At 31.1% G+C, this 18,365-nt stretch overlaps 3 pseudogenes; 1 reads left to right on the forward strand and 2 right to left on the reverse strand.

Moving 5' to 3' along the window:
• Positions 1–3,356: 3,356 nt before the first annotated feature.
• LOC113558006 lies at positions 3,357–3,756 on the reverse strand (annotated as a pseudogene).
• Positions 3,757–4,812, reverse strand: LOC113558007 (annotated as a pseudogene).
• Positions 4,813–4,953: 141 nt separating this feature from the next.
• On the forward strand, positions 4,954–6,073 carry LOC113558008 (annotated as a pseudogene).
• The last annotated feature ends 12,292 nt before the right edge of the window (positions 6,074–18,365 follow it).

Raw genomic sequence — 18,365 nt, forward strand, 5'->3', positions numbered from 1 at the left:
GTATTGACTTCGCTTTATTTTCCCTCCTCTTAAATTCTACTATTATTAATTTCATATTATTTCACAACTGTATAAATCAGTTTGAGCTTATGCGTAGTGATTAATTACAAAAAAAAAATAAAATGATGATTGGATAACTCACAAGAACGAAGCGGCTATATATAATAACATTGTTGATTGTGATGACTGTTTGTTTTGATTGATACGTAGTGACAACAGCTGTGACCTAGTTTGCGTCAACGGCGGCGGCGTCTTCGATATATCACGACAACGGTGACGCTGATGTCCTTGACACTCCGTACTCATTCGTTGTGGCTGATAGGCCGTGGAGACACGATGATCGTCGGTTATGTTCGTAGTTGGACGGCTCTCGGCGGTGGTGACGTCTTCTGCGACGGTGGCGGTGACGTCTTTTGTGACTGCGGTGTTGCCGTTGTCGGTGCTGACGCTTTTTGTAAATCTCTATGCTCTGCTAATTATTCATTTTGATTCCGAGATGCTTTGGAGTTCCTTGTCGAAGTTACTTGATGCTCTGATGATTTCCCGGTCTTCTACCCGTAAAGAAAGGCAGTAGTACAAGTAGGTTCTTCAATAATTTATTTTACAATGGAATTGTTGACTCCCGCCGCCATCAAATGATGTGTACCAGCGCATTAGTTACGTGGGTCGAAGACAAGTCAGGATGTTGCGAAAGAATTAGACAAGAAAACGATTAAAATAATAGGTTATAAAATAGGTTTATTACTTTAGAATTACGATTTACTTTGTAAACTTATAGAGGTGCTTAATTTAAAACATAAAGTTTCTGCTTAATAAAATGAGGTTCGGCTTGAGTGCGTCTCGCGTAACGACTGCTGAGGCGGTCGTGACCAGGAGGCCTCTCTGTGCAATGGCCAGGGTAGGAATTGCTGGATCCCACGGTCACGTACGCCACTATACATATCATATTACTAATAACTAATAACTATATGCTACGCTTACATATAACAAGGTGATTCATTTGATTTGCTGCAACTGGAGGAAAGATGGTGACCTTCGCAGCGGACGCATCTTGGAGAGTATGAACAGTATTTCCTTTTATGACCATTTTCTTGACAGTTGAGACAATGAATGACATCTTTCCGCTTGTGTGGTTCCTCGATTTTTATTTTTGTGTAGAGTAATGATGTTACTCCAAAAATATCTTTGTTGATTTCGGCTGGCTCCAGGTCGACAAAGAATATAGGAAGTTTTTTTTTGGTGGTTTTTTGAAGAACGTTAGAAACTTGCCTGACGGAGAAACCGATTTCTTCGATTGCTATTCTTACTTCAACTGTTAAAGTAGACGGATGAAGGTTTCGGACCACTACTCGGAAGGCCTTTTCCTCCTGAGGTTGGTACGTGTGATATTGAGCTTCACTATCTTTTAGAAAATGTATTACTTCATGGTAATACTTAGAGTCTGATGTTTGGATTTTTAAGTCATTTGAAGATGATTTGCAAGTAAATGTGTCGGTGTCGATTAGTTTAATTAGTTCATTGTGCACTTCAACAAAGTCTAGGATACCACGGACATAAATTGGGTGTGGGAGTTTTCTTTTATAATTTTGATCATCGTATGGAGTTAAATTGTACATGAGAGGTGAGGACTTTTCGGTGTTTCCCATCACGGTATCTTCGTTTGAGAGCGGAGCAAATCTGTTGACCGTCATAAATAAAGGTTTGACTTTTTTAGGTTCGGGATTGGGAGTGTCTATCGATGAAAGATTTCGCTTTGACTGTTTTTTTGCTTTTCTTAATATGAATTGATCATTGTTTTCGTCCGCTGACTCGGAAGAATTAAATATGTTATTTGATACACTCCGTATGTGAGTATCATGTGATTTATTTGCAGAGCCAGCTGATCCTACTCTTGGTTTTTGTTTGGAAATAGTTTGAGACGAGTTTTGATTAGACATGTTTTTGGATAGTGTATTTTTGTTGCGATAATTATTGTTGGCAGTTTTGTTATTCATCAAATATTTAAATATTAATTAATGATCCGAAAATTGTCGGTAGGTCAGTGTAATCGACATGTCCAAAGGTCACCGCGCGGCGATACCTCGGAAAAGAGATAAGATGTGTATAAATGTATCATACACTAAGCGTATTTGTATGTACTTACGTAAATTTTTTTTTTATTTTTTCCCTCTAAAAGGCTTGTAGCCGCTCTTAGACACAGGATCCTAATACAGTATTAAAAACCGAGACGATAGGTTGTTTAGCCGAAAAAATCCAGTAGAATTAAGGTGATTAATTTTAACATGATAATTTAATTAACGATAATTACCTTACCGTACGATTTGGCTGTCCGCACGACATTAATATGTATTTAAAATTACTTTTTTAAACAAATTTACCTATATATTACCTATACTTATTCCTATTACGACTTACAAGAACAATAATTAAATTATAGGAAAATATAAAACAATATTCATCATTGATATTCCTGTTTTTCCTTTTACATTTTTTCAATTATTAATAATAGGTAAAATTTTTATTAAAAATAAAAAAAAAATTTATTGACAATAAATTATTATACAAAAAATATTCTACTTCAATTCACACTGGCTGGATATGTGTTACAGCTTATAAAATAAATATGAAATTAATAAAAACAATAATAATTAAATTGAGAACTATCATCATAATCAAATATTTATTTGCATATACAAATTCGTAGATTTTTTACCTAATATAAGTGAATTAAATAATTTATCTTGTTGATCTAATTTTGCGTCGATGTTATTGAAAGATAGTTAATCGAGCTATCATACCTTCTTACATCATCAGCGTCGGTATTACCGAACATCCACTGCAACGCTGAACCTCCGGATTCAAATGATCGTCTAACCTTTTTACTATGCCTAGCCATTTAGCTAATAGTCTGTGTATCTATATTAGTTTTTTTACATGCTTCTCTAACTGATTTGGAGTTATTTGATAAGTTTTATATTAATTGCAAATAAGTTGATTGTTTTTAACATGCTGCTTACATCAATAATGTAAACAATGAACACCAATGTCACAACTATTGGTGGAATGAATGTGAGGGAGAGTTAGATGCATCAGTTTTTGTAAGTATTCTGTTATCTCATCTTGAAACCAATTGTATTAATATTGACCAAGAAAAAAAATATATTATTCTGTTTTCTGATGGACGTGGTTATCAAAATCGTAATTCTATTTTATTAAACGCACTTTTAAATTTTTCCGACCAACATAATGTAGTTATTGAACAAAAATTCCTAATTAAAGGTGACACTCAAATGCCCTATGATAATGTATATAGTGCTATAGAGCGCAAGTTAAAAAATAAGGAAATTCATCTTCCTTCAGATTATGTAAGAATAACTAAAGAAGCGTAATATATTTGATTTTTAATGTTTTTTTAACGAAATCGGATACTTTGTATTTAATGTCATAGCTACTAATTTCGCAATAAATGGTTGCGACATTCTATTTTTATGACGGGTAGTCTAGATCCATAAGGCATTATTTCAGCTAATCTTTTTGTAACGCTTGAGTCTCCGTTTTCTAGACATTTTTTTATTATATTAAAATAAATAATTCATGAATAAACTAAAATTACTTATATAAAAAATATGCCGATTTAAAAACGTAAAGTAGCTTACCTATTAGTTTATTGTATTTTAGACCATGCATTTCTAAACTCTGTTTAAATCCATCAGCAACACCATCAGCTTCCATACTTGTAGTACGCTTTTTCCAATTTTAAAAACATGTATGCTCAGGTGGATTCAATTTTTTATTTTTCGCCCTCTGGCAGATTACACAAAACCGATTTCTAATTTCCACAAACAATATCTTTTTCGATCTATAACCAATTATTGTTGCCTGAAATTATGAATGTAATATTAAAATTTACAAAATTGTTATATGTACATTTCTTACCACTCCAGATAATGCATCATATTTATAGTTTTGTTACTACGCTTTGACCATTGTCCATCCGCGACAACCGTACACATAGGAATTCCATCAGTATCTACTACTCCAGCTTCTATTGCTAAACGACGTTCTTCGTCACCGGCGATTTTCATTTGTGCTTCTGCGAAATCATGTATTCATTTATTGATATATTTTTGAACTAATATAAAAGTACATGACGCCATAGATGGAATATTCTTTGTCGCGCTCAATTCCGATGATTGCGTATATCCAATTCCAGCTGATATCGATCCAGTAACGGCGGTTTCGTTAATTAGTAAAAAACTTTTCGGTTTTGATTTTTCCGAGTCAATAAAGTTGACCTTAATCCATGTTTTTTTTTCGGAAAGAAACGTCATGTTTAAAAATGAACAACTAAATGGTTTTTTATGATTACTATTTTTAATTTGGTAAAAAACGTAATTTTGTCTACTATTCGTCTACCGGAGTTTTCATACCCAACATATTCCAAATTACGAGCAGATATTATTTTTCGAGCTCGGAATCCGAAGCGGGCTAGTACTGGCGATCGGGCGTCAGGCCAAGGCCAACAATCCGAAGACGCCGAGCCGACGAGCCGAATACGTGGCTCGTATATCAAGATTTTAATTATATATAATAATAATAGTAATATACGTATGTTCGTGTATTAATTGATTAATTAATTTTTTCTCGAAAGGCAATAACCTTTACGGATGGGCCATGAGCGAATATATGCCGTACGGTGGTTTTTCGTGGTACGCGGAAAATCCGGACGTCGCGTTAGCTCAGCTCGAGTGGATGTCGGATACGGATGACGTGGGAAGAGTCTACGAAGTTGACATTTCGTACCCGCGTCATCTGCACGACGAACACAGCAATATACCGTTCCTACCGCACGCTAGTATTCCGGCTCTGCCGTCCGAAAGTTGATGGCCACGTTCGAGCGGAAGATCAAAATAATAGCGTTTTCGGTAACTATTATTATTATCTGTCTTCATAATGTCATGGATTAACGCTTACATAGGTAAAACAATGAAGAATGTCCGCAATCGTTTCGAGATGGAGCTTGTTTCATGTCCCCAGAGGATGCGACAACTCATTAACCGCTCGATGTTTAAGCAGTATACCACTTATAGTGAAAATCTCGCAGCAGTGCCTATGCACAACAAAGTGATTAATTTCTGTAAACCAATTTACATTGGGTTTGCAGTCCTTGAGTGGAGTAAGACACTGACGTATGATTATCATTATAACGTCATGAAATGTCATTATGGTGACAAGATTGTTCTGTTGTAGACCGACACCGGTACGTATACCGTACTTAAAATGAAAAATAATTTTTATTATTATTATTACAGATTCCCTCTTGTATTGTGTGTCGACGGACGACTTTTACAGCGACTTAGCGGACAACCCGAACTTGATGAGTCGTACGACATCAGAGGATACCTCTAATCTACCGCCGGATCATGCGTGTTACACGTTGTCGCGTAAGAGAATCCCCGGATTGTTCAAAGACGAAACCGGAGGGCGCAAAATGTACGAGTTTGTGGCGTTACGCGCTAAATCTTACGCGTATGACATCGAGAATGCAACCACCATACGAGCAAAGGGAATTAGAGGTCACGTGATACGAAATCACCTAACGTTCGACGACCACAAGCGATGTTTTTTTGCCGTCGACGACGATGACAATAACAATGAATCCGATGAACGCGATGACGAGTTCAACGCACGCACGAGCAAGATGGAGCGTCGTCTTGTGCGCAACAAGTCATCGCACGCATGCATACAGCAGCAGCAACAACAACAGCAGCATCGGCGACAACGCCGTCAACATCTTCCCCGCCTCCACCACCACCAATAACACAGCAGTCTTATGAACCGTATACCTCGTATAGAGAGAACGTGTCGATCCGATCATTTAAGTATCAAATTAAAACAATCAAAACAATGAAATTAACGTTATACAGATCGTATGATAAACGTCACGTTCTACCCGATCTCAGCACGGAAATAATAGTTTACAATTTTTCATACGATTAACATCATTATTATTATTATTAATATTAACATAGTCCAATTGCTGATGAAGTTGGCTGAATCGCGGACAGCCTAAATCTGCCCCCATATCGATTACATCGACTTTTTTAATTTTTTTTTTATTTTTACAAGAAATATACAATCAATACAATTAAGCATAATAAGTATATGTGAGAATAGGGTAACAAAACATTATAGGGTTACATGAATAAAAAGCCACCTATCAGTAGCACTTAGCTTGTTTATTATCTGATAACTTATAACTTATTAGGATTAAGTTAGGTAATCCCTATACCATTTCCTTTACAGCCTGTGACGGGGATTACCAGGAAGTGACGGGATATGTAGGCCTTTTATTAGAGGATTTTCATGGTTTACTAATTTAGTATAGAAAATAGCAGCTTCTTCTTCTACTGTTTTTACACCTAGGTCTTTGTGGAGGGTCATGTTAGAGACGAATGGTGGGGCATTTGTGATTTTACAAAGGATAATATTTTGAAAGACCTGAATTTTATTTAAATTTGATTTTTTTGCCGATCCCCATAGTTGAATTCCATTTGTCCATGTGGGTTTCAGAAGAGATTTGTATATTTGAAGTTTTGTTTTTAAAGATGAGAATTTATTTTTTGAAAGTAATACTTTTAGAGAGTGAGAGCGGGCATTAAGTATTAGTCTTTTTTTCCTCGTATGATTTTGCCATGTTAGTCTTTTGTCGAGGTTTAGTCCTAAGTATTTAACAGTGTCAAGAGCAGGGATAGGTAAATTATTTACAGTTATGTTAGGGCAAAGTCCGTGTCTTAGGGTGAAAGTTGTGTGAATGGATTTGTTGTTGTTTAATATAATTTTCCATTTGGCATACCATTCTGAGAGTAGATTTAGGTGGGATTGTAAATTTCTTGAAGCAATTAGTGGATTATTATGTACTGATAATATGACTTTATCTTCAGCATAATTAGCAACAATAGTATGTTGTGTAGAAGGTTGATTGGCAGCATAAATATTAAATAAGACAGGAGAAAGTATACCTCCTTGAAGTACTCCTGCACTAATTGTGGCTATATTTTCGGTGGTGGAACCTTGGCGTATTTGAAAATATCGGTCTGTAAGATATGACTCCATTAGTAGAAATAGTATAGGAGGAAGAAATTTACGAAGTTTAAACAGAAGACCTTCATGCCACACTTTGTCAAATGCCTGGGAGATGTCTAAAAACGTACAAGTACAGTAGCATTTGTTTTCAAGAGAGGTAGAGATTGCATCAATTACTCTATGGACCTGGTGTACGGTATTGTGTTTGACTCTAAAGCCAAATTGTGAGGATGGGAGTACAATTTTTGATATTATGTGCGGATAAATACGTTTGAGAATGAGTCTTTCGCAATTTTTTTAGATATATGGCAATAGACTTATAGGTCTATAGGATGTTGGGAGGTCAGGAGGTTTGTCCGGTTAGCAAACATAATTATTTGCGAAAACTTCCAAAGAGTGGGGAAGTATGAAAGTCTCAAAATAGCATTGTAGATATAAGTAAGCAGTATGAAGGCTTTGTTCGGTAAGCAATTAGCAACATTAGCCGTTATTAGATCAAACCCTGGAGATTTTTTGCGAGAACAATTTGAGATCATACTTTTAACTTCATTAGTTGTAAAATATTTTTCTGGGCGAGCACTTGGTAAGGTAGAATATAAATAATTTTCAACATCGATAATATCTTGCGGAATGTGGATGTCCTCATGCGGATAAAAAGTTTTAGAAAGATGGGCTTGGAATACTTCTGCTTTTTCAATATCTGAAACGGCGAGCGAGTTGTTAGCATTTATTAGTGGGGATGAAGCAGTTTATTTTTAAGTAATTGTGTAAAAGTTATTTATAGCTGTTTCTAAAGAAATTAATGTTTGTTTATTATTCGCTATTATGTTCGTTGGTTTCAGAATAGTGTTTTTATCGTTTAAGTCTATTAGTGATTTTATCGAAAAGATTTAGATTTGTATTTATATTTGTTAAAAAAAAACCTAGTTAATAGTTTATTAGACGGATTAACAAGTACAACCGTTCGGTGGGGGACGAAATCAAGATCTAATTCGTTGACGACGCAGCGACTCGTGAGTATTGTAGACATGGTACGAAATTAAAAAAGAGACTAGATTGGGTGATAAAGGAATAAATCTGTTAGATACTGCATGTCACGATCACGATATTTTGCATGCAACTAGTAAAAATTTAGAAGATAGACATAAAGTGTTAGAACTTCGTGCTTGGGAAAGATTTAAAGCAAAAGATACACCTAGAAAAGAGAATATCGTTGCGTACATCGTAACAAACACAATGAAAACTAAAAGAAAAATAGGTATGGGTTTTAAACGTAAACGGAAACGGACTACAAAAATAAAAATAAATGGTATACTGTCAGCGAAGATAAAAAGAACGTTTAAAAAAAAAATGTTGGTAAAAGGTTGATTTTAACACCAGGTCAGTCAGGAGGTGCAATTCCCTTAATACCTATTTCTGCAGGATTATCAGCATTTGGTAGTTTAATGTCTGGAAGTGCTAGTGTGTATAATACAATACGAAATTTAAAAAGAAAGAAAGGTAATCGATTATATTTAAATAATAATGGATCAAGGAAAAAAAACTGATGAATATACTACCTAACAGACCACTAACTTTTAGAGATATTATAAAATACGTTGTAAAGTTTAATATTAGTCAAGGATATTATAACATTGCAGATATTAACAATAAAATTGCGAAAGAGTTATTAGCCTTTAATAAACTAAACTGGACTTATTTATCATTCAGTTTAATTATGGATCGTATAGATTTTAGATCATAAATAAGATGTGATGGAAGACTACGTTTTGATATTCCAAACAGTATAAGCTCTGTATTAGGGTTTGAAAAGAAATAAATATTTTTCACGTAATGACCTTCACCGATCAGAAAAAGCTGTAAATTTAAACACTATAAATTCTATAAAAGTGATGTGTAATATATAGGGCTCGGAAGTTGTTGCATTTGCATGATTTTTTTGAACCGTTAGATTTATTGCTAAGTGAGCTAGAAATTCATTCCAAGACACCACGAAAAACGTATCAAAATTTTTTAGTGCATATTTTTGCATATTTGGTGATTTTTAGATTTTAGAGCATATTTCTTAATTTTACAATTTTTTAGAGCATATTTTATAATTTATGGAGATTTCATATGAAAATTTGTAAATTTGTAAATAAAAAAAATAAATACATTCATATTGAGAGACCTTACTAGATATTCTTGTATCGTATTTTTCAAATTTCTATTTGATATTAAAAACAATGTTTTTCCCCTATTGATTAATATAATATAATATTAATATATAAAAATATAATGTATATATATTTATAAATTACAACTACAGCTATCTTCATCTAAAATATAATATTATACAAATTTAAAAATAGAAACAACAGCTATCGAAATACGACGATTTTCTATAAATACTTTTCTAGGAAAATAACTCATTGATTACTGTTAATGGCATTAATAGACCTACTGCTAAACCGCTTAGATGTTTTTGTCAGTTCCGGCTTATACGTCCGTCTTATCTGTTGTAGTTGTACGCGTCGTTCTTGTTTTAATTACCTACTTATATTATTTTTAATTCATTATGCCGAAAACCAAACAATCTGCGACAAATCGTTTGAATAGTTTTGTTTTGGAATATGGTACGGATATATTCAAAACCGACGGAAGTATTTTATTCTGTAAGTTATGTGAAGTGAAGGTCAATAGTGATCGAAAATTTGTAGTGACTCAACACGTTAACACTAAGAAACATAAACGAGCGGTTATTAGAAAAAACGAAAAAAACAAAAATTCTGAAATCCAACAGCTAGTAACTAATACTCCGAAAAAGTGTCTTTTTTTACACGATTTGTGTAAAGCATTATTGTCGGCAAACATACCATTTTACAAAATAAGTAATCCTCAATTAAAATCATTTTTAGAAAAGTATACGTCAAGAGAAATTCCTAGTGACTCGACATTACGCAAAACTTATGTCAACGACATATACGAAGAAACTATGAATAAGAGAACAAATTAAAGGAAATAAAATATGGGTGTCGATTGACGAAACTACAGATTCTGAAGGAAGATATGTAGCTAACGTTATAATAGGAACTTTAAATACTGACGCGCCGGGAAAAACTTATTTGCTAACAACCGAAGTTCTGAAAAAAGCGAATAATTCGACTATAGTAAAACTTTTTGATCATTCAATGTTCGTCCTCTGGCCAAACGGAATTCGCCATGATGACGTCCTACTGTTTGTGACCGATGCCGCACCATACATGGTGAAAGCTGGGCAAACACTTCAATCACTGTACTCTAAAATGATACATTTAACATGTCTCGCACATGGTATCCATAGAGTAGCCGAAAATATACGGGAAAAGTTTAAAAAAGTTGATAAACTTATTTCTAGAGTTAAACAGGTGTTCTTAAAGGCTCCTTCACGTGTTTTAGTATTTAAAAGTGAAGCACCAGCCATACCACTTCCACCAGAGCCAATATTAACTAGATGGGGTACATGGATAATCGCAGCTTCCTATTACTGCAAATACTACCAAGTTATACGTAGAGTATTACTAAGTTTAAATGCTGAAGATGCCATTTCTGTTAAAGAAGCTCAACAGTTAATTCAAGAACCCGATATGGAAGCTAATTTGGTATACATACATTCAAATTTTGGATTTATACCGGAGTATATAACGAAACTTGAAACACAATATATTTCACTATCAGAAGCACTATCTGCAGTTAAATATGTTCAAAATAAATTAAACGACTGTGAGGGTGAAATCGGTGTTGCAGTATTTCAAAAATTAAATAATGTATTAGAGAAAAATTGTGGCTTTAAGACGATACTTAAAATTTCAAAAATATTAAGTGGACAAGAAAGTTCAATAGAAGGTCTTCCTGATGATTTGACTGGTGACGATATTACATATTTCAAATATGCGCCGATTACGTCAACTGATGTTGAACGTAGTTTTTCAAGATACAAAACTTTGCTGGTGGATAATCGACGATCATTCAATTTTGAAAACATCAAAAAAAGTTTAGTGGTCCAATGTAACACTTTTGAAGGTAGGAACAAAATTATATCTAATGCATTTTAATTATAGGTAGGTACCTGGTGGTTTTTCTAATTTGTATTTCTGTATTTCAGGTATATAAATATAACTCGACAGAAGTACATTTTTTTATTAAAGGAACATTTTTCATTTTAAAAGCGATTTTTTATTATTATTTTTATTTTTTTTTTTTGTTTAAATTATGATTAAAAAAATTAAAATAAATATTATTTATATAACTTTGCTTTTTTTTTATTTATAAATTTAAAAAAATATTTGTGAAAATAATGTGTAAAATAATTAAATATAAGTGCATATTTTTAGAGCATATTTGTACTTTTTTAAGTGCATAAGTGCATGCATATTTAGTACTTTTTTAGTGCATTAAGTTCCGAGCCCTAATTATATGAAATTGGTTTTCTAGTCCCTATATACCTCTGAGAAGCGATTATCCAGACGGCCGAGTGGGGTTCGGACTCTCGAGCGTGTGAAAGTTCGACGTCATCGCTGTGTTCGAACACACGCTTATAGATAAACGAACAGACGAAACCGTTCGCGTGCGCGTTCTTGTGGGAATACTCGATGACGGCGGCTCGCGTGAGTGCAGGCGTGCGTGCGCTGCGTCGGCGTGGCGAACTGCCCGGCAGACGGGGCTTTTGATGAAGGCGGCGGCGGCGGACGACGACTGCGGTGATGACTACGACGACGACGACGACAACGACGACCAAAAGCACCCATCGACGGCGGCGAGTGGCACGCGACGTGCCGCCAAATGCGGAAATGCGACGTGCCGCTGTGGCATTGGCGGCGGCTAACGGAATAATTTATGCACATATAAATACGTGCACATATATACATACACGGATACGGATACGATATTATTAAACGGGGAAGACACGCGTCGACGACAGTGGCCGCACGCGCCGCCGCAGGGTAATGAAAAATTAATTGCGGCGGAAGTTATATGTGCGCGCGCTATATACCACTGTGCCTATCCCCTTGTTAGTACTACATACGCAGTATTATATTGCCGTTGCAGTACGCACGCACGACTGTAATATACCATAAATATTATGTGTGGGTACATATAGTTACCGATGTAAGTCGCAGCTGACAATGATGCGTATGTTTGTGCGTATAATATTATTTACACGATAAATGATGATACATTGTATTACAATAAAATTGTGTTTTACAATAATATTACCTCTATAGTGATTTAAATAGGAGTATTTAAATGTATATATATATAAGTATAATATGTGGACATGTGGTATACACACGTTCTAGTGTATTAATGTATTGTGAACATCATGTAGGTGGTATACATCCACGTTTTCCGTATTTTTGTTTAACATTTTCAAAAACAGTCTGATGCTTATTATGTGCATTGGTCGCGCTCGTTATGTATGAACTTTTTTTTAATTTTAAATATCTCTTATGTAAATTCCATGTTTGAAAATGATAATTCTTCGTATTGTGATAAAAAAAACAATTAGATATACATCGCAATAAAAACGATAAAAATATGTATTATTTTTGAAACTGGTCATTTTTTAACGTATAAAAACATTTTGGACCGGCTTTAATATATTCCCTTAATTTACAATTTTTCCCAAATTGTATGTTCACGATTTAAATTTCACTTTCTACGTCATTGCCAACATTTCGTTAATTGACGGTCAAGACTGTAATTTAACCCTAAAACTTTACAGAAAAGGAAAGGAAAAATATTTCAAAATATTGGAAAAATTACATCCTTTAACAATATATTAATTCTTTTGGGATAACATTGGAAATATTTGGTCAAATATAAAAAAATTACCGTTCAATTTACAGCAGAATAAAAAATCTATTGAATAGAAATAAAAGGCTATCTTACAACTTTTTATTAGTGTGGTATCACCACAAATAATAAAATAATAACTCAAATTCGAGTTTATTAGTCGGAAACACTTTTATTCATGTGTAAAACAAACATAAAATTTACACTAATTCGAAAACACTTTAAATGCACAATCGCCGTGCTTAGTCCTCGCCGAATCACTCAGCGAAAACGGGAGTCATGCCTGCGCGTGCGGCGGTCTTATAAAGCCAATTTGGTTGTTGCCTCAGCACATTTTGCTTCACTGGCCTGACCTATTTTAACATTAATATATTCCCACCTATTTTGCATCTACATTAAATAATAATATTATATTTACAATAACTGTCCACTGTATACGACATTAGTTTTGTATTACTTAAATAATTCTATAATGATATATATAGTAAAACAGTAATATTTATTGTAAGACACCGAAATATTATTAGTCTATCATTTTATATTCTCAATCTTCTGACCTAGTAGGTAAGTACTTTAATTTAGCTCCAAATATTCCAATTATGATTTTAATGAATATATGATACAAGTTCCTGTAGCATTTTTCTGTAAGTTTAATTCGATCTAATACCTACTATGGAAGCACCAACTATTTTGGCTTGTCTGCGTAAATAATTAATGTCAGTAAGTATATTAGTATAAAGTATAACGTGTTATCTTTTTATTCAGTGGTGTACTTAGGTAGACCTGAATTTTGGAGGGAGGACTTAATTTTTAAATAAACAATTTGTATGACCAAAAATATACGTCTTATAAGAAACTAATTCTTCCTAAAAATTTCATTTAGCCGGGGGGGAGGGGTATTCCTCCTTCCCCGTTAGTACGCCACTGTTTTTATTCTAATTATTAATGTAATAAATATAACATAACAAAAATACAATTCAAGTGATGGTTGATTTAGAATCGCGTCAACGCATACCTAACCAATCGGACACCTGCACCATATTTCAAGAACAAAGATTCATATAAATAGAAAAATGTAGTAACTAGTAAGGCAAATAGAACTATCAAATATTAATCATTAATCTATGTGTTTATATTTTCATTGAATTATTTTTAATGTTTATTATGTAGAGAAATAACTTAAGTAATAATGTTTTATAATAATGTTCTAATTAAAATACATTTTTTTAGGTTTTGTAAAATTTTGTTTTTATGGGCAAAATTATTTTCCTGTAAGTAAATTCCTATAATAAATTTGATAAGTATTTATTTATAAATTTTAGTAATACATAATATATTTAACTAATATTAATATTAATATTTTTTTTTTTTACATTTGTGAAAATCAAGCCTACAAATGAATAGTCAACATTCATATTTTCTAATAATATTGAAAGGAATTGTACCTTGTCTTCATGAAATAATGGTAATTTATTTAATAATCTTACATAAAGTATTTTAATTTAATTCAATTAAGATTATTTAATTTATTAATAATGGTAATTATTATTATTTTCAGCTTTTAACGCACGAAATCATACAAAACCACCAAATTTCACTGATGTAACAAATAATAGCTAATAAATTATACCATCATTCAGGTTATGAGAATAATAGTGTACATTTTTATTATTTTACATAGTGATTAAATAGTTTAATATATAATATACATACCTATTTATCTACTTATCAAATATGCAAATACGGTATCCAAACGTAGATATAGGTACGCGGTACTCCCAAACACTACAGTATCAAACACAAAGCTATCGAGCAATTGAGAACACTTTACCATTTTTTAACCTAGCCTTGATTAAAAACATGAAGTACTCGCGATTTACCAAAAATACTATGCGATGAAAAACAAAATTTACGTGCACCGTTTCCATATTATTTAATTGGCAGTTTACCAATTACGCCTAACATTACTTTTTTGTTTACCAATTGTACTCTATACGTTTTAGGATCGATAGATCAATTGCTCAAAAAATTTTACAATATACCTAAAAAAAAATATGTTAGTTAATTAAAATTATTATATAATAAATGAAAACACTAACTTTTTTGTGAATATTAATACATAATAAATAATATAATATAAATAAATAAATAATATTTTTCGCATTTTACAAGTTATTTTTGGTCGTCATTTATTCAAAATTAAATACCAGTTACATTACATTATTATTTGTTTCATAAAATTCCTAATATTGATATAAAATAGGAATATTATACCGAGTCACATTAACCAGTAAGCATCTTAGTATGTGTTATACAAGCGCAATTGCATACTTATCCTAGTTATCCTAAAATATAAAGAGCGCAATAAATTGGTATACTAAACGAAAATTTTGTATTTGGCGAAATTGGTATATGCCCATTTAATTATCTTATTGAACGAGTCAAGGCGTTGAATTTATTTTACTAAATATTGAAATATAATTTATAATAAAAATAAGTATATATCGTTAAAAAAAAAATTATAATAAATAATAAATATTATTTATTATACATTATACACAATATGTGATACAAATGCTTAATGTTGTAGTCATAAATTATTATAATTATATATTTTTTTAAATTATGACTATAAATAATGAGTCAATAAATAATAATAGTAGTAAATAACCTATACACCAATTCCTAAAAAGCATTATCCAAACATATTTTAAATATTTTAATAAATTTACTGAATTCCGTATCTCATGTTATATACATACTATAAATATTTACTGTTATGACTTTTATTTTTTCGGTACCTATTTAGTTAGTTTTTTTTTACCTTACGAGTTATGACCTTATTAATTCGTACTTATTAAAAATGGTTCCATGACAAAATATTCGGTAAAAATATTCCTAAACCAAAATATCCCACATAAATAATAATTTTAAATGTTAACCTCTATTATTAAAGTTACGATTATAACTTATAAGTAATAATCAAACTTTATTTTTAATGAATGTGTATCATTCGTTATTTTGATAATGGAATAGTGAGTCATTTTATACCATCAAAAGAAAAGACGAAAATATGTTGTTGTGGATATGATGAAACGAATAACAATAAATGCTTAAAATCAAGCACATAACATTTTTTAATTAATTTTTTGTATTCTATAATTTATGTTAATAATAATTATATTGTAATAATATCTATATGACTTTTATAAAAAGGTTTACATTTTGAATTAATATTTACGTGGGATATTTTGTCATGGAATATTTTTGCGAGGATATTTTGTAGTGTCACCACTACAAACAGATCTTCAAGTCGAAGACTTCGACTTCTTCATGACTTCAAAATAGTAGACCAGAAAATAACTGGAGTCGCTTTTCTGGGTCATTAGACTTTCTATATTATTTTGATTTTTCGAAACTCGATATTTATTTGAATAAATACAGAGTGTATAGTAATCAATTATTCGAAATAAATTATTAAATAAGGCAATAACGGAGAAAAAAATATAAATTGAGCGTTTTCAATCGTATAACTAAAAATTAAGTTAAAAATCTTAATTGAACAATTTTTAAATACCTCTTATCAATACTTATATTTATGAACATGTATAATGCATATTATTCAGGTATGATAAAATATAAGTTAATAGTAGATATTAATTTAAATAATTACATTTTTGTATAGTAATTAGTAAATACCTAAATTGTATTAAACAATATCAAACATGTCTATGAAGTTACAAATTTCAGATAATAATTAATTTCTTAATTTTTATCTCTTTATAATTATTTATATAAAATAGTTTTACAATTATAAAAAAAAATATTGCAGACTTGCTTTTCTACTATGAAATAAACTTAATATTGTACAAATTAAAAAACAATTATAATTTATCTACAGCTTTACTTTACAAACAAAACAACATTTAGTAAGCATGTAATAAGTGTTATAATAATCGTATAATATATAGGAATATTTTATAGTAGGTATTAGTAAATATTAAATAATAGTATTTTTTATAGATGTAAAAAGTATATCTGTATGAATAAATATTATTAATAAACAATTTGTAATAATTATTTTATTTCATAAAAATATTTATAATTTATATCAGATGTCATATACATTTTATTTTTAATATTCATAAGATAAGTATTTTAATTATACGGGTACCTATTGAATTGTATTCCAAAAACTTTAAGGTAATATCTTGTTTTAAGAAAAATCAATATGACAGTATTTTGGTAAACTGTTAAATTGTCAGTGTGACAAATAAATATGTACACAAATAAAATTAAAAGTTAGCTAATATTCATAAATTATAACACAAATTATTCACATGTAAGATGTAACAAATAATCAAAAACATAAATTATTGCTAATGGATTTTTAGAAACTACAGAAGACACTGAAATAATTATACTAATTATTCATTGTTAATATTATATGTATACTACTGCTATATAATATAACAACTCATATTTTTATTATAGTAATTCATTTAATTTAAATTCTATTATTTACAATACAATGCAATGTCATACATGTATAATGAATTTTATCAGTATTTTGGAGAGATATTCAGTCTACCTTGATCGAAGATCTAACAGTCGAAAAAAATGTATTTATGTAACTTAACTTAATATACTGTCATACTGACTTACCTGTCATCTAATACTTCCGCTAAAAGATAATTTAGCATAACTGGCAATACCTATATTCAAAAGCAAATGGGCAATAATTTTTTTTTTAACAAATTTTCAAACAAATCAGATGAGTTAAAAATTACTGGAAGATTTTAACAAAGATATTTAATAAAGAATATTATTTATTTTTTACTAATGGACTCTGTACCCTACTCACTTCGCTCGCCAACCCATTTATATTTTTTACGAGCTGAGAATTTATTACTCTAATTAAAAAAACTGAATAAAAATTAAACAAATATTATAAATTATTATCATTTGTTCACTATATAACCAATGATTGCATAATAAAATTGGTTTCCATTATAATTATTTGATAAAAGATAAAACTATTTTTGTATAATAAATACAATATAGATTATAGATTCAAATACAATTATATTTATGATATATATATATTATATATACTCTTATGATTACATCCAAAAAAAAAGTGTCTTACACATCATAAGTATTCATAAGTAACTTCATCAAATATCAATCTTATAATCAATCATAGAAAGTCATAAGTCTCTATAAAATTAAAAGGTAAAATTATTGAGATTTGTATTCACTTAAACAATAGTCATAATAAGCAGTATACTAAAACAATCGTGGACACAAAAAAAATTGGTCATAAATAAACGATGAACAATAATATTCCCCCCCCCCATAGACACGCCTATGTTAGTTGTTAACTTCATACAACTTGCATGTGAACCAATACTGCGTAAGAGGTATTACCTATTACCTAGTCGTTCCTATGAATTTCAAAGTTA

This window comes from Rhopalosiphum maidis, chromosome 3, assembly GCF_003676215.2.
Source record: "Rhopalosiphum maidis isolate BTI-1 chromosome 3, ASM367621v3, whole genome shotgun sequence".
NCBI lineage: Eukaryota > Metazoa > Arthropoda > Insecta > Hemiptera > Aphididae > Rhopalosiphum > Rhopalosiphum maidis.